Source organism: Pyrgilauda ruficollis, unplaced genomic scaffold (assembly GCF_017590135.1).
Source record: "Pyrgilauda ruficollis isolate IOZ18807 unplaced genomic scaffold, ASM1759013v1 scaffold8, whole genome shotgun sequence".
NCBI classification, from domain to species: Eukaryota; Metazoa; Chordata; class Aves; order Passeriformes; family Passeridae; genus Pyrgilauda; species Pyrgilauda ruficollis.
Genome location: NW_024529932.1, coordinates 4,227,287 through 4,250,123, shown reverse-complemented (window position 1 = coordinate 4,250,123; position 22,837 = coordinate 4,227,287). Strand labels below are relative to the sequence as shown.

General features: G+C 39.2%; 1 protein-coding gene and 1 long non-coding RNA gene across 2 annotated transcripts in view; one reads left to right on the top strand and one right to left on the bottom strand.

The window, feature by feature from the left end:
• The window catches only part of ATP8A2 (ATPase phospholipid transporting 8A2), a 270,405-nt gene that overhangs the window by 164,039 nt on the left and 83,529 nt on the right, over nucleotides 1-22,837 (bottom strand). The window lies entirely within an intron of this gene.
• LOC121364227 lies at nucleotides 17,008-21,774 on the top strand. Its single transcript, XR_005956826.1, has 3 exons — nucleotides 17,008-17,072; nucleotides 19,619-19,724; nucleotides 21,575-21,774. It is a non-coding gene; the product is annotated as an uncharacterized LOC121364227 (long non-coding RNA).

Below are 22,837 nucleotides of genomic sequence, written 5' to 3'. Positions count from 1 at the left end.
AGTCCATGGGGCCCCTGATAAGCTTCCTTCCACTGCCAGTGAGAAAATTCATATGACCAAGATATTTAGACTAATCTCTAATGCCTTCCCAGCTCAGAAGCATAGTATCTTTTAACCAGTTACAGACCTGTCTTGATTGTGGTTGACTAACTCAATCTACGACAACATAAAGCAAAATAGAAACATGTGCTTTTTAACACAAACAAACAAAAAAACCCCACAAAAGCTTATTACCAAAGCTGGTAAATATTTTGGCTGGAAGGGGAAGTAATGGTGGGGGATAGGCCAGATACCTGTAATAAACCAAGAGCAAAACATATATAAATTAAATACTGGAAGAACCAATGGAATAACCAAAGAAATTACTTTTACCCACACATTTGATTAGAAAAGTGTTAGGAAGAAAACAGTAGCCAGCTTAGCTCAGGCTTCTTTTTGCTTGTGTTTTCAAGCCATATTTGTAGCCAGCTGTTCCTGTACCACAACACATTCCCCTGCTAAATCCCACAGAGGACTGCTCTGTGTGTCACACTTTGGGAAGAAGTGTCTCAGACAGATGTCAGTTCTCACATTTCTCAGTACTTGAAGCTGGCACTGAGCATCTCTCCCCTTGCCCAGCTGCCTCCTCTCCCCTTGCTGGTGGGATCTTCTGTGTCTGAGAATGCAAGTGTCAAAGCAAGGGCAAAAGATGCATTAAATTGATTTGTGTAAATTGGTCAAATTAGGAAACAAACCGTTTCTGCTGAGGGCTATTTCCCTCCAGATAACAGAGCATTGTTTACTCTCTAGTAATAATTCAATTCCATCTTGGTCATCTCTAGAGCACAGATGCTGTTTTGTTTTACTAACTCAGACAGCAATGCTTGGAGGGGGAGCCTCTTGGGGGATGAAGTTTTGGGTGATGGAGGGCAGTGGAAGAAAGGGAGACTAAAATTGTACTTTGTGCTTTCACTGCTTACACTGTGCACTGCAACTACCAGGTGAAAGACAACAACCCCCTGCTATTCCTTCTCACTGCTGCAAAAATTTCAGGTGAGTGCTCTGCATTTCATCCTGCAGTGCACACCTGCCCATACTGCACGTAAAGGGGGTTCAGTGCCTTCCTTCCCAAAAAAATCCATGCAGACTTCATGAGCCTTTCTCCTTGTGGGTATGAGAAAAGCTATATGCTTTTTCATTATACTGTAAGCAAAGATATTTTCACCATCCTGAAGAATCAGGCAAAAGCACAATTGCCTACACAGAACAGAGTAAGTTGTACCAAAATTTTCTGAAATGCTCCTGTAACTCAATACAGTAGCCAATTTCAGTAACAGGTAGCTAACAGCAGAAAGACAGAAATTTTGTCATATTCTACCTTATTAATTATTGATTTGCTATTAATAAAGTGGCACCAATGAAAAATCATTCCATTATTAGAACCCAGAAAGCAAATTAATCTTCAACAGCTCTCAAAACACTTGTACACAAATAATTTCAGGAACTCAGCCAATACTACAACAGAAAATTATGAATTCACCATCATTCATTAGAAGAGTAAAACATGAAGTCCTGAAGGTCCATTTACACAACAAAAATGCCCAAGATCCATTTATTTTAATTCCTAGACATAATGGAATAGTAGTACAGTTAAGTCCAGAAAACACACAATGCAATAATTTTGCAAATAAACAGCATGTAAACAACAAGTATTCTCAACGACTTGGAGTTTTACTTTTGAAAGCTATTACACTACCAGCTTTAAAATGGATGAGCACTGAAAAAGGTTTCTAAGACTGTTCAAAAGACCATTAGAAAGATTGCAGTTGTGCCCAATCTCTAACAGAGAAACAGGTTCAAGCCTGCAGATAAGCACCACTTTGCCATTTCAGACATTCTATACATCCTTTCACCATTATTTGTTATAAATAAGAGCATCACTGCACAAACTTGATTTAAAAATCTAATGCCACATTGCATCAAGCACTCAGCATCTAGTAGGAGATGTCAACAACTCACAGAATCAAGCTGCTAAGAGAATTTTATTAGTGAGAGAGAATTTATTTTTAAACCACATCTACAGCCAAACTTATGACCCCAGGTGACACAATTTGACACCTGGCAGAGAAAGGAGAATGAAGGGGAAAACACTGAAAAATACTGGGGAGAGCACGAAAGGGCAAAGGCACTGTGGTGCCTGCCTGGCAATCTGCTAGTTCCTTCCTCCTTCTTTTGACATGGCTTAGAACAGGAAGGGGTTTTACTGCTCTATAATAGCTCAAGTCCCCTGTTAGACCAGCACTCACGTAGACCTTTCCCCAATGTATTACCACACAAATTGAGCACTACCCCCATGTCATCACGTGAAATCAAGTGAGGGACAGAGCCTTGGCTGTTTCTAAGAGCTTTATTATTGCAAAGATCAAGGAAATTTGAAACATTCACAGAGAGGACACCACAGTCCTTTCCTGAGCAGGCATTTCACTCTGATTTGTAGTCGTGGAGCAGAAGAAAAAACAAATGTTCACTTAGTCCTCATATTTATGTGGTATCAGTTATCTTAAAGGAATCACCTTGATCAAGGGTCCAGGATCCTCTAGACCCTGGCAGCTGTCGATTGTATCTGCAAATCCATGTCTGAGGTTATGTATCAGTGGCTGTATTCACACTGGAGTGCAGACTCTCTTGAGTTCATAAAAAACTGCCCCATCTCTACCTTATTTTAAACTTTTGTGGCAAAGACAAAACTTAATAAAGCAACACTTCGTTCACAGCCTTTCAAATCACTTTGTTACGTCACGACATTCTGGTATCAAGCCTATCAGAGCTTTATACAACTTCTAAAACTGAATAGTTGCTCCTGTTGAAATATGTTTGGGAAATAGAACTAGACTGCTAGCATTAAACAAGAAGACAGATAAGCAACCTAATCTTTTAAGTCATTATTCATCAGGCTTGATGTCATGGCAGATTTGTTTCTCCTATAAAGAAGATATTTAACACATAATTATTCTGAAAGACACAGCACTTAGGGAAAAAAATATTATTGGTACAGCTCAAGAGATCCTAAAAAAACAAACAAACAAAAGCAAAGATGTGGCCGGCAGAAAGAGAGAGACTAATTATCACCTGTAAAACCACTTTCAGTAAGTACTATGCCTGATAATTCAGTGTACATGATGAGGCTGCCATCCTCAGGGAATTGGGGAGGTATTGCAGCTGACTTCCAGAGAGGATTTATGCCTGGACCTCCAGAGAATAACTCATGTAAATTAATTCCTCAAGAACCTGCTAATAAGACAAATATTGGAATACCTAAAATTGTCTTCAGTGTTATCTTCCTTAATTCCCAGTCATTCCCAAATGTTAGACTTAAACTAGATTACAGGGTCATTCAAGTCTTCTACCTGTACTGCTGTACAGAAAATTCTCCAGTATGTACTGAGCAAAAGGTTTCTTTAACATGCTGTCTGACAATTATGCACACAACTCAACTGGCAGTACAACCAACAGAAGGAAATGGAAGTTTTTTAACTTTTAAAGGAATACCTAATTATTTCCCTTTCAACTGCCACAAAGAGAACTAGTATAATTTAATCCTATCAGGGTTAAAATGTTGCATATAAATCAGGAGACAGGCCACAAGAAATACAATCATTACCACACTTTTTATTTTCAAATGAACTTTCATAGTTTTTCAGTTTAAGAATACAGGGATAGCTTCTATGCCACTTAAACTATTGCTCCTTGTGGTGAAGGAGAGGGAAGTCAGAAAATCCCACAAACTTGATTTAAAATTTTTGTTATGCTGCTTTTCTTCCATGCTGTACAAGTAGCACAAGAACTGTGAAAAACACATTAAAAAAGCAGAACTCCTTAAATAAGCTGTCTAAAAGAAAAAAAATGCATGTTTGCATACATTAGCAGTAGACAGTATGTTCAGAAGCCATCAACATTCTGAATTCCAGATAATGATACCATTTGTTAGAGAGAAATGGTTAGCGAAATCAAGTTTAAAAAGGCATTCACCACTGGATTGTTGCCAGATGCCAATCAGAAGATAATCAGTTTAATCACAAATAGGCCTGGGTTAAATAAACATGCAAGTTAATTCACAGTGTCCAAGAGAAAGGTTACTATTAAAAAAAAGTGTTTTCCCTACCTGTGGTAAGTTCTGAAGCTATTGACACTCAGAATTGTCTATTGATACACCTAAACTCCAGTCATCACCAAAACAAACAGACCCCAATTTACAACTTGTGATTTTACTAGCCAGCGAAACCCAGCCAAAAGATCTGAATGTAATCATAAAACTGATAATCCATTAACTGCAGACAACGTATTTACTGTGCACTGAGCCTTCAAAAGGTGTGTGTTATTGTGCTGAAAGGAATTAAAAACCTCAGTGAAAAATGCACAAGCCACAGCAGAGGAAAATCCAGAGAGAACTTTCCTTACAGTAAAACACTTAAGGAGCTCAGTTAAATGCATCAAGGTTCATTCAGTTACATATAACTGGGCAAGTTCTCTTTGTATTGTATAAGGTCACTGCTTTTTTATCTTGCCAGGCAAATGTCATAGAAGAGTCACTGGTTTGTAAAGTTGGGTAAGATTTTTTTCTAAGAACAGTAAAAACAAGAAGCTACTAGAAAGGCATGTTTAAAGTTGTGGTATTTCAAACTCTATTTTCTCCAATAAGCTTTCAACTCAGCTACTTACTCAGATTCAGTAATTACTCACCACCTCAATATTGTGCATAAAGAAAATTATCAAGATTTTGACAATAAATTAATGTTTAAACCTTGCTTTTTTTTTGCACTTCCAAGCTAACAGGAGCGCTTTTATTTGGCACAAGTCTTATTCTACAAGTCAAGAAAATGGTGGTGTCTGTTCTCCATATCTGACCAGAGAGAAGCTGTCTGCTGTACAATTCACACTTCATATTTCCCCGGTTGCTTCCATCACAGGAAGTTCCAATACAACTATGACAGATCCCAGACTGCAGAAACTGGATCTCCCCAACAGATCACAGACACAAGAAATACTCCACACCACTGCATGAGATTGGAACAATCTCCTTTTTAAACCCCTCCCCACTCTATGAGTGTATAAGTTACATGCAGAACTGTGGAAGCCTTTTGAAGAACAACTTGTTTGTTCATCATGAAGAGATAACTAAGCTGTAGCCTGGGATTCTTCAGTACAAATCTACTCTGGATTCTCAAGATGGAGCCATACTTCATACGTGCAGGTCTGAAAACAAAACTGGAATCCCTGCCTCCATCCTAATCATCTTCCAAGTGCTACTGCAATTCTTTTTACTTCCACAAATGCCCCTTTCTCACACCACAAAATAAAATGCTGCTTCCAAGAGACCAGCATTCACTATCAAACTCTGCCCTCAATTAAGTCTTGATTTTCAGTATTCTTCCTTGCTTGACTGTTAAATCTTACAAACCAAGTGGCCCATCCTTTACACTTCAGCAATTCATCACTAATCTCTCAAGCTCCCCACATACCACTTTTCCCAAGCTTATTCTGCTTCTGCTCTCTATACTTCCCATAAGTACCTCTGTAGGCACTCCATTCACCAGATACTCTTTTCCAGAACAACAACCCCGCTGTGATAAAAAACACAGAAATTACTAGTGATGCAGTAACTGAGGCTCACAATGACATTCAGAGTCATCCTGTAACAACTGCAAGCAGCACAAACCCCATCACATTCACTGGCTGTCTTTTGTATGACTGGCTCCTTGGCAGAAGTTTATGAACTGCCTGATGCAAAATTTCCTGCTGGAGCCCACCCAAATTCCATCCTTTGTTAGTCGAAAGTTTATTCCTTTTTTCAGTACTGACACAACTCACAGCACATCTGAAATTACTGCATAGTTGGTCAAATGCAAGGCATGAAGAGATATTCTGAGCTAATGGTAAGGCACACTTGATGGCATTAGGACTTAACTCAAACCAGAAATTTGAAAGGTTTAATAGTAATAAAACCTCAAAATACTTGAATTATTTGACAGAAAAAGTGGAAGGCTTTGAAAAAAATCTATAGAGAGTCATTTTTCAAAAGAATAAAAGCAGAAATTAAGTACTTTGTGTCAGGTTTGTCTGTCTTAATTACCTACATTAAATCAGGCAAAATATAACAGTGGACATGTTGGAGAAAACCATCAAATGTTTTCTATTAGAGTATTTAAACTTACCTTTACAATGTGCATGATCAATTTTAAAATTGCTAACATTGGATTTCCTCAGTATTACATGTTTTATTAATGTCATTTATAAAACAATGCATTCCCCTAGCTGTAATAACACCAAGCATCAGTTGAAACAGCAACTAGTAAAATGTTTTTGGCAAGGCTGACAAGTATAGCACCAGCAGATCCAGAAGTGCTCTGTTCCCTGAAAGCTAATGAAGTTCTGAACTGGGACCCAATGAAAGTGTATCAGCGCTCTTGACTCCACACAGCAAACCACAGAAAACAAGTCACCACTTCCTGCCTACACAGCTAAAGGGTGTTATAATGTAAAAATACACTGGAGACCATTTGCTTGATTCTCTGAAATACCCCACAGGCACTGTGCACACACCCACACAGACTGAAGAGGGGAGAACAATTGGTGTCCCCCTCTTCTCCAGTGAGTGCCCTATACAGAGAATAGGAGAAAAAAAGCTCGGTTCACTGAGCCACTCACTAAGAAATATTTTGAAACAGTAGTTTGCATAAACACCAAGTAACAATAGGCTGAACTGCAGCTTAGCTCAGGGCATAAAATGTGATAACTACCTCTTTCTGAAAGAAACTTAAAAGTGAGTTTGGTTTCTGAAGTATTAAATGTCATTTGTTTTAAGTCCTAAGGGATACAACCCCTCAGCATCTCTGCAGAATCAGACTGCTGTTTGGAGTAGCACGGTCTTATTAACAATAGCCTTGGATTTGTTGCAATATTTATGACCCAATTTTCATTCTCAGCCATAGTCTTCAGCAGGAATAAAAATTCAACACTAATTACAGCTGCCAAAGCACGTCTCTGAGCTAGTACAGCCGAGGCAGACACACAGCCAGGTAAAACATGCTGAACAAACTTCTCCCATATAAAAAAGATGCCAGCTCTCTTTGCTAAAACACACTTTTTTTTTTTTTTAGGTTGTTTTTATACTGTCTTCTAAGACTTAACCACTACATACTTAGTACTTCTTTTCATTCTGAGCTTGCAAAAAAAACCCATTTAGTATCAAATTCTGAATTTAACTGATGAGCTGTTTCACCTCCTCCTTTAAATCTTTAGTAAGACACTCAATCTGAGCTTGATATTTATCCTACAAGCACTGTTCTCTACCCTGTAGCTCAAATTACTGCCACATCTACTATTTTTGCTTTAAGTTCTTCAGCAAATTTCTAGTCCATGCAATATTTAGGCCAATAAAGTTGGGGATTTTTTTCTCAAGTTTTACGAGGAAATGCTTCCAAATGGCTTGCCTTTAGTATTTGCCACATGCAGTACACTTCTTAACCTGCAAAATACTGTAATTTGAATTTTTTAGAAGGAGTATGCTATTTCATTTACTCATACCAGCAGTTCATCTGTCACAGCTCTATTAGTTTCAAGCCTACTCAAGATGTACCTTCCAGTGCTGGTGTTAATATTTTATGTAAGGATGGATGCAGAATTAACACTGAGGACTCTTACTGTCAACATACATACAGGGAGCCAATTTCTCTGCAGCGGATGCTGGCAAGCAAATACTCACAGCCTGGCTGGAGAAGCCTAGACTTCACACTATGCAGTTCATCCTGTTGAAGAAGCTGGTGGCAGCTGCAGCTCAACTACTTTCAGCACCTAAGCCAGCTAGATATCTTACTAATTTCAGAGCCAAACAACAGCTTGATCTTGTACTTTAAGATATTGCTGCATTTCTTTACCCTGTCTGTTGCCATCATCAGCCTTTCAAAACCCTCTTGCTAATTTTGTAAATTATGTTGCTAATCCCTTTATATTTAAAAACAAAGCTACTCTTCATTTACAGATGTTCTTTCACCATTTTGTGAAACACAGATTCCCACCCACATATTAGCAGAACCACGCTATTTCTTGAAGCCATCTTGGAACAAACAAGATATTCATACAGCCTCTCACTGTGCACAGCCTGCAGGAACAGGCATCATCACACCCCCTGATTTTGCACAAGGCTGAGGAAGGCCAGGTGTCTCAAGTCTCCATAGCAAATTGGTAGCACAAATCAGGTATTCAGACTTCTGAGACAAGCACCACAGACACAGAGCCATCCAGTTACTTTTACTGCTCCTTGTAAAGTCTTCAGAATGGGAAGGGCAAGAAGCTGAATTCTCAGCTGTCTTTAGCCAGAGACAGCATTTCTGCCTCTGTAGCTAAACTTCTGCAACTTCAGCATTACAACTTGACTTCCATAACATCGCTGAGATGCTTTTTCTAACTGAGCTGTGACTAAGCCACTAGCAAACTCCACCTTTGCATGTTTGTGTTAAATTGGAAGAGATGTGACAATTCCATTGACCTAAAGAGTCAAATCCATATGATTCACGTGCCTATAACACATTACACTGTGTAATGTGTATAACAGCCTTTATGCTGCTGGCACTTCATGTTTAACATTCCAACAGGATCTTCTCATAACCAGGAATGAGATATCTTCACCAGAAGATGTGGTCCCAGTGCTCTGGTTTCATTGCTAAAGAGCCTCAGGTAAAATATTTATTCACACCACTGTCCCTACTGCATGAAAAGTAAGACAAAAGCTCACAGTATAGGAATTCCTAACAAACCATCCTACAGACCATCTTTACTAAGAAGAATTACTTAGTACTCATACCTCTTCTTAGTTTCCCCCCCTCCTTACACTTGAAAGAGTTGAGAGCAGAATTAGTGTGCAGTTTGTAGGTTTCTTTAAAACCACTAGAATACAGATGAACAAAAATCCTCTTTTGTTCAGCAGCTTTCCACTCAATAAAATTCCCCATTTGTCTTTCCTTTCCTAGGCTTCTTCCCTCTTGCTAATTACTAGCCTCCAATTAGAACTGACAATAGAAGAAAGTCTTTTTATGCTTTTCAGTCATCACCACATAAAACACCACACTATACTCCATTCTCCACTCTGTTCCTTCTTCTTCTTAGAAAAAAACCCAAAAACTTATTCTAAGTTTAGCGGTTTTAATCCTTTTCTTGTTCTCAGGCCAAAACCAAAATTCTTTCCTACCCTCCCATTCTTGGAGTGTGAATACTGAGCATGAGCTGGGCTTGCTTGCTGCACCTTCAGCTAAATTGCTGCTGCCACCACTGTTCCTGCTTTCTACCATCTTGTAAAATATTGGCTTTTACTGCACAGATCCAATAAAAGAAAAAAAAATTAATTTTCCCCTAGACATAACCAACTGGCAACAGCATCACAGATCAGCCTGTCAGCCTGGTTTTCAAGACTAAAATCCAAAAATGAACTGAAGGCCCAATGTGAAGAAGGTGGAAGGTATATGTGGAAAAAGGAAATGCAAACAGGGATTTTAGAAGAGGAAAATCAGATTAAAAAAGGATATTATTATTATTGTGAAAGATGCAGTTTGTAACATCTGGATGCTGTCATCCTATTACACTGTTGTGTTTGTATAAAATGGCTGCACACATTAAAATATCAGCACAGGCTGAGAACCCATGCCAGAATCCCACAATAAAAACACCTCTGTTCTTTGAACACAAAAACACAGGCAAAATTGTACAGAGGAATCATGTGTGACACATTAATGAAATGGACTTAGAACAGCATCAAAACTGAGTAAAGTCTCCCAGGCAGGTTGAAGGAATCCCTTTCCCCCCTTGCACTGTCCACTCTCCTAACAATTTGTATTTTTTCAGCAAAGCTCTCCAGGCTCTCTGCAAGTCTCTCTAAATTAAGAGGGCCCAGAAAAAATTGCACTGCTGTGGACAATATTGAAATGTCAGATCTGCCCCCATTACACCATGGCACACCTGGGACTGTGACAAAATGCTCAATTCTTTCCTGTTTTCACAAACTACATCTTGATCCTAGTGTGCCAAAGTACAGAAATTGTTGCTGTGCTTTATATAATTTAAAATATCCTCTTCCAAGCTGCCAGTCTCTGAAAGAGCAACAAGTCTGACCCTTGGTACCACTGGGGGTCCTTCGCATGACCCATCTCTAAGCAACGGACTGCAGAGACCAAGCACTGGCTTTACCTCGAGAGATGCCTGCAAAAAAAGCCAAACTCCTGGAACACTTCTTCCCCTCTTGGTAGAGCCATGAACAGCACATCAAGAGCCAACCTTTGATAAGAGGCACAAATACCACTAAAACAGAGCTCTAAATCAGTGGAGCTTTTTATATCCTGTAATAGATCCCAACTGCATTGAAACATTAATATTAAGCTCTAAGGACTAAGGATACGGTACTGGGTCCAGGACACATGCTTTTAAAAGCTCCCTAAATGCTTATTCAGTTAATAAAGCACAAAAGCTCTAAAGAAACTGTTGCCATCTGTTTTCTGGACTTAGACATTTCTATATGATCCTCTCCCTACTTCCACCAATTGTTATTTGGAGATAAAATAAGAAACCAAGACAAGAAAAACTAACACTAGGACTGCATTCTTGGATCACAACACTCTTCTTGAGTAGGGACAGAATCTCCAAAATTTTGTAATGTGCAAGAAGCTGCATCGTGGGCAGAGTTGAAGCTTTAACTCACCATTTCTTTATTTCTGACATTTAAATCAGACAATTTCTTCTGCATGTTGTTCTTTGGAGTTTAATGTGAATACTGTTATTACCCACAATTTGAGGTAAACATATTTGTTTTAAACCAACAATTTGAAAGTAGTAGTTGAGGAAGAAAGAATAGTTAAGTGCCAGTAAAATAATAATAGTATAGTGCTCGCCTTTGATCCAAAGGTCTTCACAGTTGGGACAGGCAGGGACCCCACTAGCCATACCATAGATTAGGTTCGGAGCACTTTTTGCCTACATCATATAAAACATTAGGTTTTTTAATAAGCAAAAAGTAACTTAATAATACCAGCAGTAATTACATCAGGTTTATTCTTTAAAAATCAAGTAATGTTTAAGCGGTCCTTCACTTTTCTATTTTCAAATCGAATCAGGTGCAGAACTTGCTTTGGGGAGGGCTACAACTGCAATATGCTTAAAGGGACCCCAACTAATACCTGCAACTTACAAAATCAATCTCCACCTTCACCCTTTATTTTAGCTTAGATTATCACCTCAGACAGAGATAGTCCACACTCTCCAGTCCCATCAGGACATGATGGTAACTAAAAAAAAATGCTGAGGTAAAGACCCATTAAGTGACAGTGGGCAGTGATGCCCAAGCAGCACACACAGTACCTGAAGGTCAATTCCTCCCCAGCCACAGACATGAACTGAATTAAGCAGCCTTTTCTCTGCAGGGAGTATTCTGATGGCTGATCAGAATCCACAACATTGAAGACTCATATACTTCTTCGAAACAACTGGTTAAACATTAGGAACTGTGCAGAGAGACAGAGTTTGGATTCAGCTTCTCCAAGCACACAGTTTCTCGCAGCCCAGGAGCTCCACAAGCACAGCACTCACAGCAGTGCACTGCACAGCAGCTGCTGTGTCCAACAGCCTCACTGGGACATGCCCTGCTGCTATGAGGTATGCCAGCCCTATTGGGATGCCTGTGTTCTGTCCATATTGATCTTCAGGTTAACCACACCAGCAAAAAAAAACACAAAGAGAAAAAAGGATCACAGGAAGAAAAAATACCTGCCGTTTCCTGTTCACACAACCTACAAGAACCTTGCATATACTTGTATATACATAGCAGCTTATAAACCAGAGAACCATGTGTGGTCATTTGTTTTTAAAATAGCCATACAATATTTATTTTCTAAATGTTAAGGCACTTGGTATTTTAAGACTCTAAATTTCCAAATGTGAATAAAAGTCACCTTGTGGTGAAGAAAATCTCTCAAAGAAGTGTTGCCATACAGCAAGATACTGAACCCTTCACAAAGGTAATATGCAGTTTTCAGAGTAGCTATTCAGTAGTTTGAGATTACTTCACCACATTTTTGACTTATCAAAATGCAAAAAGTACTAGTGGCAGTATCATGCTATAAAAGGACAGCAAGTCACAATGTATCTGTGGTGTACCCAGGGTAGCAGGTACCACAGGTATCAGTCACTGCGCGAGAGACAGAGCACTGGAACAGGCTGCCCAGAGTAGCTGTGGAGTCTCCCTCACTGAGACAGATTTCAAGAGCCATCTGGATGCAATCCTGTCCATTGTTAGAAGCAGACATGGCCAGAACAGTTGAACAAGGTTTTAGCTGAGCAGGTACAGCAGAACAGTCTCCTAGAGTAACTACTGTTGTGAACAAGCATGAAGTGGGCTCCTCTGACATTTTCTTCTTAAAACCCCACTAGTTACTACATCCATTCAACTAGTCAGACAAAACCAGCAAATCCCATGAATGTGCTAAGAACACCTGAGCTCAGCAATTAAAGTAAAAATATTCATTAGATTTTTACACTCGGGCAGAATAAAACACAGCTCTATGTTGCCTTTAAAAGTCTACCCTAACACAACATCCCCGAACAGCTTAGATTTCCAGCCCACACATGTTGGTTATCAAAAGAAACAGACATGAGAAACAATGAAGAAGAAAGCTTGTACACATTTCTTCCTTAAGATTCCTAAAACCTGCTGTACTGAAAAAATAAAGCTGAGTCAACCACCCAGCACCAGAGGAGGGACAGTCACAAGCACCAGGGGTTAAAAGCAATTGTGCCTGACACCTTGAAAGGAACTGCTTACAACTGTTGCTTGATTTCATCCTTCCAATATGAAGTTGGAACTTCTTAACTAAGAGTAATGCAGCTGCAAAAAACATCTTGCGAAGTAGCAAAACAGTCCTGCAGTTCCTTGTTGCTCTGGAGCTCATCCCCAATTCTAAGTTTAACTCAGTCACAATTCTTGCTCCCACTATACCAACCAGTACTCAAAAGTTTACAGAGAACAAATCTGAGCAGAAGAAAATCCCACAGTACAGCTACTTTCTCTTTATAAAAATTAGGGCCAAATCAGCTCAAAATATGGCTATATTAAATCTGATGGTTTTATGAACTAGTTAACAGTTTTGACAATTTTAAGGACACTTTTTGGAGGATTGGAGAATAACTAAGGTCCCACAAACAGCCCTCAAGAGAGCCAAGAGATGTGCACATACACTGGGTATGTGGGCAGAGATCTCAAAATCATCCCCTAGTCCTGGACACACTCATACCACCATGGCAGTGTACAGAGTCAGTCTGTCTCCTGACAAAATCACTGACCCAAGAGACCCATCACACCATGAAGGCTACATTTAAATTATGACCTATCTGTACAACCCAGTACCAAGGCATATGGAAGCACCTCACTTGGAGGAAAAGGAATGTAGAGGTAGAAAGTTTTGGAGAAACTTGGCACTGACTTGGACACTGAATATACCACATGCAAAAACAACCTTTCACCTTCTGCATACAGACAGTTCTGAGCTTAACTTCTCACCAGATGAAAGACTAAAGCCAAGTGAAAGACATCAGAGGAGTGAACCACACCAAATTATTCTATATACATAATAATCACAGCAGCCATTCTTGAGCTGCAGAGACGTTCTTAAGACCTTTCAACCTCCACAGAGACTGCAAAATCCTGTCTCCTGACCCAGACTGCAAAATCCTGTCTCCTGACCCACCAGGATCAATTCAGCCAGCAACCTCTGAATGCTCAGAACACACTTCCAAACAAGAAGCAGCTCTTTTACAGAAAGATGACAAGCAGTTGACTTCTCAAATAGATGTCTTCAGCCCAGCTTTATTGAGTTCATAGCTCACGTTCATTTTGGCACCTGAACACATTACGTCAAGTTTTGGGTTGTTTTTAGGACTCCTCGGTTCTCCCTGTGAGGGCCCACAAGTAACAGCTCTTTCAAGACCACACGTAGGCAAACAGCCACAGATAACACCCTACACAGGTTTAGAAGCTCTGATCTAAGTGCTCCCTGTAGGAACTTGAATTTGTGTGTTTATGCAGAAAAGAAAGGATTTGTGTAGAATATAAATAAAACAATCCTAGGAACGCACAAAGACCAGATATTATATCAAGTGAGATGTGACAGAAGACCTGTGAGAAAGAGCAACTTAAAAGTATAAGTGTGCCATGACATGGAAAATAGTAATGAGAAGGGAGATACAAAGAAGCAAGATTTAAAAGAGATCATGATTTTCAATGTCTATCACTGTTATCTATTCTAGACACCAAGTTTGAAAGAGTAGAAGCAAAATGCATTCAACACACATGCCAAAACAAGATATCAAAGCAGCCTTCCCAGAATAGGGAGAAGCTATTTAAACCTCCTTTTTCAGAAGAAGCGTAAGAATGGCCTACTGGTGGATGCATAATCCAAGTCTCTACCATTTTAACCCTGCCAGTGGTGTTCAAAACGCAGAACCCTTAAGCTGTATTGTAGTTATGATACAGCAGAAAATCAGATTTTCTTCAAGTTCTCGAGTATGTCTTTGCAAGTACAGGTATTCCTCATACATTTTCTCACCTGCCTTTTCTTACAAGTACTAAGGAGAATTATTAGCACAGAGATAAGATTTTTGTTTTCTATAAGGATGAGTTTAGTATTGCTCTGCATAACTAGGTGAGCATCCCTTACAGACTGCAAAACACAGAGGATTCTGCAAAGAATTCTTTCCACTGTCTGTGGGCAACTGTGCAAAGGAAAGTCTAAGCCCCAAGAAAGCTATTACACCACCAACACGGCTTTGCTAAATGGCTTCCAAGTGGGCAGCCTTGTTTTCCCTGCAGAATATGGTGGTATTTACTCTCACATTTAAAGATCTATAGATCTACTCATTTCAAGCACATAAGCAGGCCAAAAACTGCATAGCCCATTGGAGCCAGAGCCTCTTCATTTTTCTACTCAAGTGAACAAACTTAAAGAGTTTGCTTCCTAGTCTAGCCTGTTGAATCAAGTCAGGTTTACTCTGTTTCCCTCAAGCATAGTTTTGGCTTTATTATCATGACTTCAAGGATATGAATAGCAGAGAAATACATTTAAGCCTAGCCACTCTTTTCAGTGTAAGGTCAAATTTTTCCAAATATCTAGTATGGATTCAGCTGTGCTCCTACTCAACTTAGACACACTCTAGAGTCAGCTTCCACCAACACTAAGCACTTTTGGAAACTCTGACCAGAGCTGTTTTACCAGTTCAGTGTCCCACATATTACTACAGAGCCCTAAAGCCCAGAGTCCTCATGAAGGTAATTCCCTGCAGTACTAAGAAGCTTGCAGAACAGACTGTTCCTGCCTCTGTAATTTTATATCTGTACTTTTAACAATGGAAAATACAATATTTGAGCTGGTCCCTTGGGATAGAGCACGAGACTCTGTTGGCTCTAATGAAAGGAGTAATATTACAGTTGGTTTGAGTCTTGTTTCTGAATGCAGTGCAGCACCACATATTCTTTAGAGGCCTTTGTCTTCTGTACCTTCATGCATCAGGGTTTTAGTGAAATTCTAATATTAAACTTGCAGGACAAAAATAAATATTTCAGTAAAAGCAAGGAGAATCCTCAAATCCTCTCCTAGGAAAAGTTTTGAGATCTTTAAAACTACCCAATATTTAGAGAAGAAAGTACAGAATAGTGAGGAATGATCATGATAAGGCTACCTATTTCTTCATAACATCTTCAAACCATTAAAAGAAACAGAAACTGTAACCTATTTCCTTGCAATTGCAACCTGGTGAGCAAGGAATTAAGGAACTTTTCTGCACAGCCAGAAACCTTTACAAACCAGTTGCAAGGTTGCAGAAAGGCACCAGACCCTTGGCCACCATCCAGCCTTATGGACCAGCAGGGAATTCCGTAAGAGGAAACATTCAGTCACTCCCTAGCAGACAACACTCAGCACTGCTCCAGGAACTCAGGAAAAGGGTGTTTGGCACAACAGACAAGTGGTAGGAAATAAGCGCAACTGTGTCAAGAGTTCAGTTGTGCCAGAATGCATGAACAGGAAAAAACTGGCATTACTGAAGCCCAATGGAGAATCAGAATGTCTGACATCATTGGTTTGGGAAGAAGCTGTATTTGAGACAGGACAGAGAGCTGCAGTGAGCTGCTGCCTACACACCTCATCATACTAAGAACACGTTCTTACCTGACACAAGTGTGCACACCAATGGATGTTCCTGTGTGCTGTGTCAGAGACCATGTATTACACATGCCACACAAACTACCTTGGAAGAGTTCAAACATTCACTGCCAGCTAAGATAGAAAGTTACTTTACACTTGCACTGGAAAACTGGAGGAACCTGGGTAAACCCAGAGTAAAACACACACCACCCCCTAACCACAAAAAAGATTGAAAGAAAAACACCAATCAAACACCTTCCCTCCAAAACAAGACCCTACATATTTTGCTTAAAGAGAGTGGTGGTAACATTTATGCTTCCAATACCGTTTTCACAAAACAAAAGCTTAAAATGAAGGGATGCAAATAGTTAGATGTGGGTTCACAAGCAGAACTCTGCTGTAGGACCTTTGAATTAAAACCTGGTGACCTTTAGCATTCACATGCTCACCCTCAACAGCTTTGCATATAGGAAGTGAAGAATATTATATTCAATAAAGGCGGCAGGGGAATTTCAGTGAGAAGAAAGTAATTGTTCCATTTGGAACTTGGCCAGAAGACAGGGGTTAACACACTAACACTAGTGGAAAGAAAAATATACCAGTACTATGAATTTCTCATGGAACAGAAGGTATTCCAAACCACAGTTTTATCTTTCTTCTAAAATAGCATACATTCCAGCAGCATAGTTTTTTTCTCATGTGCAGTATCTATGGAATGTTTGTTTTCCAATTTGGGAAGTGTAGTGCTAAACATAGCACTGCTGGCTGCTCCTGCTCAGAGGCTGAAGAGATCAGGAGCAATTTGGACAAGATACTGCAGTATGGTGAAGAAACAGACACTGATACCATTTGGAACTGCTTGTGAGTATTATCACCCCATTGCTCAAGAGACAAATTTCACTTATATTTGACAAGATGAATCAAGTGAACTGCTAAGATTTTGGTCACCTAAATATTAGGCTCACAATGAAAAATGGTAACAAATTAATTTCAAAAATAACAACTAGGGTAAACACTACTTGAAGGAGAAACTTATTAGGTTTTTATCAGGACATGCTGTATTTTTTCTACAAAAGTGCTTCCAATGAAAAATGTTGATTTTAGCTGTATTCCTGCCTTTCCTCCTACCTTTTCCAATTACTTGGTGGTAAGTAAATTTGCTAGCAAGAACAGTAACAGAAACAGGAAATAGAAGTTAAGCAGAATACTTCAGAAGAAGGTTTTTATCCATAATCAGTTATGAGCATGATAACTCAGCTGGTCCAGCAGAAAGAGAAAGTGAACACTAAAACAGATATCAGATCTGAACAGACATACACAAATTTAAAGCACAAAACAAACTTAGTCTATTAGCTAAGTATTTTTCTTTAATAAATTCAAAAAGGCAAACATTTTGCCAAATTGTGAACAGCAGTGGAAACTGGAACACTGATTCAACTTAGGGATTATTCCATTTGAATTATTTCCTCATCTGAACAAATAAAGCAAAATAATTCCCAAGAATAGTAACAGTCAAAATAATGGGATGAAGTTAAGCAGTAAGAAATGTTTGGCCACATAGCATGAATCATTTAAATTCAGGCTGTCAGGCAGTTAATAGTTACCCAAGGGAAACATGCTTCACCTGTGTCATTTAAAAAACAAACAATACCAGTTAAAACAGTATCTTTAAGTACTGTTTAAGTGTAAACAGTACTTTTTTTCCCCCTTTAAACATTAGCTAAGCATTTGAATGGTTTGAACTACGACAGTGAGGTTCAGGAACTGCCATAGCTCAGAACAGCGATTAAAACAGAAGTCAAAACATGCAGCAGAAACTCACTTTGCCACTCAGAGGACAACATAATTACCAAATTTCTAAGATCAAGCTCTCCTAAAGTTTTCCCATATTAGCTTTCCAGCACAGAACTGGTGACATTTTCCAAGTTTACCTAGCAGCGAACAGCAGCCAAACAGGCTTTACAAAGCAGACAACAGGCTTTTAAGAAAAATAATCATAAGAAAGTCCCAGGATTGCTTTACACATCCCTACATACACACTGAACAGTTTAGGTGATCATTTCTAATCATCTGTGAGTATTCTTTATTCAAGAGCACATAGAACACCATGTAATGCTGCAACTCCAAACCTTCCTCCCTCTTCAATTATCTACAAACACTAAAGCTGTCAGAATGGTTCTTCCCTCATGGTTTTCAAAGTCATAAGATGAATATTGCTGTCATGAGTTGGCAGAAATAGAGTATGAGAATGAGGATTGATTATTTAGTAGGTCACAGATGAGGGGAAACACAAGATGTACACACAGGAAAACGTAACATATCCACAATTTTCTTTGGGACCAATTAACATTAGAATTGGCTATCATACTCTTAATCAGAATTGAGTTGCAATTTTTGGTTATGAAAATGGGGGTCTTATCTAATGAAAACCAGCAAGACACTTTTTTGATTCAATAAATAAATACACACTGAACTACAGCACAGAATGATCATTTTGTCAAATACTAACACCAGCAACAACATGTGAGTTGGGGGGAATAAATATTTAAGAAGTATTCCAGATGTTCATTTTATCAGCTATGTTATTAATGTCTCCTCCAAATCATGATGGAAGACCAGAAGCACCCCAACTTTGGCCTTACAACTTGGAGTGCTGAAACAACTTCTCTTGTCTCCTCATTTCTCTTCTCTCCTTAGCTGATGAAGTGACTCCAACAGTTAGCAACATGCACTCTTCACAAGCTGCTTTTTGCCTTCCCTTCTCCAACCTTCTGCTTTCAATTCATTAAACCCCTTCCCTTTCCACACCCAAGGAGACACACTCTAGTCAAAGGGCATGTTCATTTCAAAACATTTAGTGTCTGTTCTCAGAGTGATACCTGTGGGCTCCTGTCTTCACCCCAGCCTCCCTGCATGCAATAGCAACACAGAACAGGGTTTTCCTGTTGCTGGGGTTGTGTTTAAAAAACATACATTTTCTCCTCCTGTTTCTTTTTTTACTCAGCTCCTAACCATTATCACTACAGCTCCAATATCGCTCAAGGTACTGAAAGCAACAGTTTGTGCCACTATCATCTAAAGTTAGCTGGTGAGGTTGGGCAGAAGCCCTCCAGAAGTCAGTGTTCAGCTGCTGAGAAACAACTGCATATATCTTTCACACCTAAAAGCAAGGAAAATCATCCTGATGTAGTAGCCATGACAAGGCAAGTGCCCTTGTGGAGATAGCAGACAGTCCATAGAAATTGCTGTTGCTGGATTTTCTCATTTTCTGTTCATGCTGCACCACTTTATAGACACCTCTGCAGAACAGGACATCTGACCAAAGTATGGCAGAAAAGCTGATGGATTGTACAGCAACTGAGACATTTTTATTTATTTTTCTATTACCTGAAACCTCTCCTACACAGGCATCAACTCACTGTTCACTCAGCTGAAAAGTTGCAGGATCTAAGTACACGTATGGAAAAGAAACAACGTCCCAGCATCATCACCTCAAGAAGTATGGCAGAAATGGTCAGTAATACAAGCAAAAGAGAAAAGAATCACACTGAGGCAGCCCAGTGTGGGATGGGCTCCCAGTCTTATGCTACACGTCTCTCTGGAGATGCTTGTTTTGTTGTGCTTACATCTGTGAAAGAAATTATACAAAGGACTACTTCTGCTGTCCAACAATTACTTTTAAGTACTGAAGTACTTACAAACTGTTTAGAATTATTTAATCTCTTAAATGTTGATGGATTGCTTCTTCCTGATGGATGTCTTGTTAATATGGAATTAAACCCATACAAAGGCAGAGTCACTGCCACCTGCAAAGAAGTTCAATCCAACAACAAAAACAAAAAGTTCCCAAAGCATAGTCATAAAAATGTGTTTCTGAAACATCACATTAATTCAACTATAAATATTTCAAATTCAAGGCAGGCTCTTCAGCAGAGAATTAAACATTAATTTAAAATTATATTGAATTTTTAAAATATTAAATAATTAAATATTAAATGCCATAACACACAAGTTATATAATTCTCTGCTGCTTTTATATTCAGAGGCAAATGCAACAATATGCTGTACGTACTAGCTAGAGTATAAACACTAGATGAATGAAAACACTCCATTTTGTTATTAAAAGAATAATCTTACTTCTACCTAAAGCTTAACATTTTGTGTCTCACAAAACATCACTAAAAATAGGTCCATTAAAGGAACATTTAAAAACCAGAGACAGGCAATCATCAGCTCAGAGCTCATAAATGAAGTAATGAGTTCAACTGCCTTCCAAACAACATTTACTTCCACTGAAAATAAGTTTTGCTTACTTTTGACATCCTGACATCCCAGTCAGTGTGAAGAAAGATAATAAGATCTGTCAGTCTCTGGAAAAACTTTAACAAACAAGGCTTTTTCTTGAAGAGTTGTTTGATTTGATTTTGCTAGCTTTACCAAGTCTCCCGAGGGGTATATTTTTCTCCACTGTGCCAGTGGCCTGCTAGAGACACTGTAACAGTGGAAGATTTAACCCCATCAGAAGATACCATCTCTCCCTCTTAATGCAAAAAGGAGCCAGGTTTACTACAGTTTCATTTTAAGAGATTACCCCTGAGAATCAAGTTCAACTACAGTTTATGCCTAAAGCCCAGAAAATGAATATACAGTACATCTTAACTATATTTTTAAAACATTTTGAATGGCAAATGCAGCTGAAACTCCCCAGAGGAGATGAAAATGTTTTAGCAAATTTATGAAATATTAAGCCCCATGAATTTATGCAATGTTGAGAGCAGCAAGGCAACTCCTACTGTGGTTAAACATCATACCACTAAGAGCCACATCACCCCCCCAATTAACATTTTCGTTTGAAGACTAACTCTAATTTGAAATGTCCTCTTTCTCAATTCCATTTTAAAACTTCTTCCTGTGAAGTATAAGTGCACTGCCTTATTTGACACACAAAGTACCATCGAAAACAACTCAGAGCGTTAAAAAAAAAATATTTTTCTTGCTTCAGTATCAAGCACCTGGCAAATGACTGGAAAGTTCTTAAAAAGCCTTAAAGGTTATTAAAAGCATTCCTCTTTTTCCCTGGGGACTTAAAACTCAATTATTTTCATTCCCCCTTTTAAGCTATGAAATTACATCATCTCTTCCCCTTTGATTTATACTTTAAAGTAATTTTTTTCCTGCATTGTTCCTCAATTTGCTAATTCACTAATAAATAAAACTCCTGTTGGCTTCCCTCATGAAATAACAAAAGAGGAAATGTCCAGTTTTGCATGTCTCCTGGCAAAACAGGACCATTCATTATATTTAGCTTATTGTATATATTTTACGTGTAATTTTAATAATTCGCAATTTATTATTTGTTTCAGCTACATAGGTCTTTGGCTTAACTTGTCAAATCTTCAAGCAATAAACTAACAGAGTGCCGTGGAAGGATCTCTGCCAAAGCATTGTGACATGCTCTGTTGGTTAACTTCCCCTCAAACAGAGCACAAGACAGAGTCAGCTCCCTTCCCAGGCACTTGGTGCTCCCAAAGCTCAAGGTACCTTTACTCTGGATCTACATCGGGGCCTGTTGCACTGCAAAGATGGCTACACTTGTGTTAGCTCCTTCTTGCACAACACTTCCCACTCCATTAAACAGCTGCAGAAATGGGACCTCTGCTCTAAGGCTTTGAGCCTTCTTCCCCCAGCCCCCTGCCCAAATTAAAAAAAATAAAATTAATCAGCAACAGAAGAAAAACTTTTGTCAATGAACACTACAGGGAAGAGCCTGCTTCCCTCATCTTTCATTCCCTTTCTATTGCATGCTCATACAAATTGATACAAACCCCTCTGAGCCTCCTCTTCTCTAGGCTGAACACTTACAGTTCTCATATTGTCCCTTCATGACAGATGCTCCAGCCCCCCTTTATCATCTTCATGGTCCTGCACTGGACTCTGTCCATTAAACCTGTTATATTAACAATCCCAGAACTGGCCACAACATTTCAGATCCAGTGTGGAGAAGAAGGATCACCTCCCTCAACCTTTACCAATGCTCTTTACACCGCAGCCCAGGGTAACACCAGTCTTTGCTTTGCCACTAGGATTCGTTGCTGGCTCATGGTCAGCTTGTCCAGCAAGGATCCAAAGATCCTTCAGACAAAGGTGCTTTCTAGCTCAGCAACCCCCACAGCTTACTGGTGTAAGGGGTTGTAACTCCTTAGCCTAATGAGATTTCGCTGCTCAATTCTTCAGCCTATTGAGGTTCCTCAGAAGGGCAGCCAAGCCCTCAGTGGTATCTCTCACTCCTCAGTCTTGTATCATTTGTAAACTTCCTGAGCTTATACTCCATTTACTCATCAGGTAATAATGAACATGTTGAACAGTTCTAGCCACAGTATCGTGCAGTACAGCAGTCCAGAAAACAAACAGAAAGAAACTAGTCAGATAAAAAGCCCAAGGGTTCAGCTATTTCAGGTACATGGACAGCACTCCTTTTTCCATGTGATACTTGTACAAAAGTGCACACATAGAAGGTAAGTAAGACTGCAAAAAAAAAGTAGTACAAGGTCTCCCTATAGTCATTTTCCACAAAGCACGTCTTGCTTCTAGAATGCAAATAAAACTTCCTGCCTGCCTAAATCAAC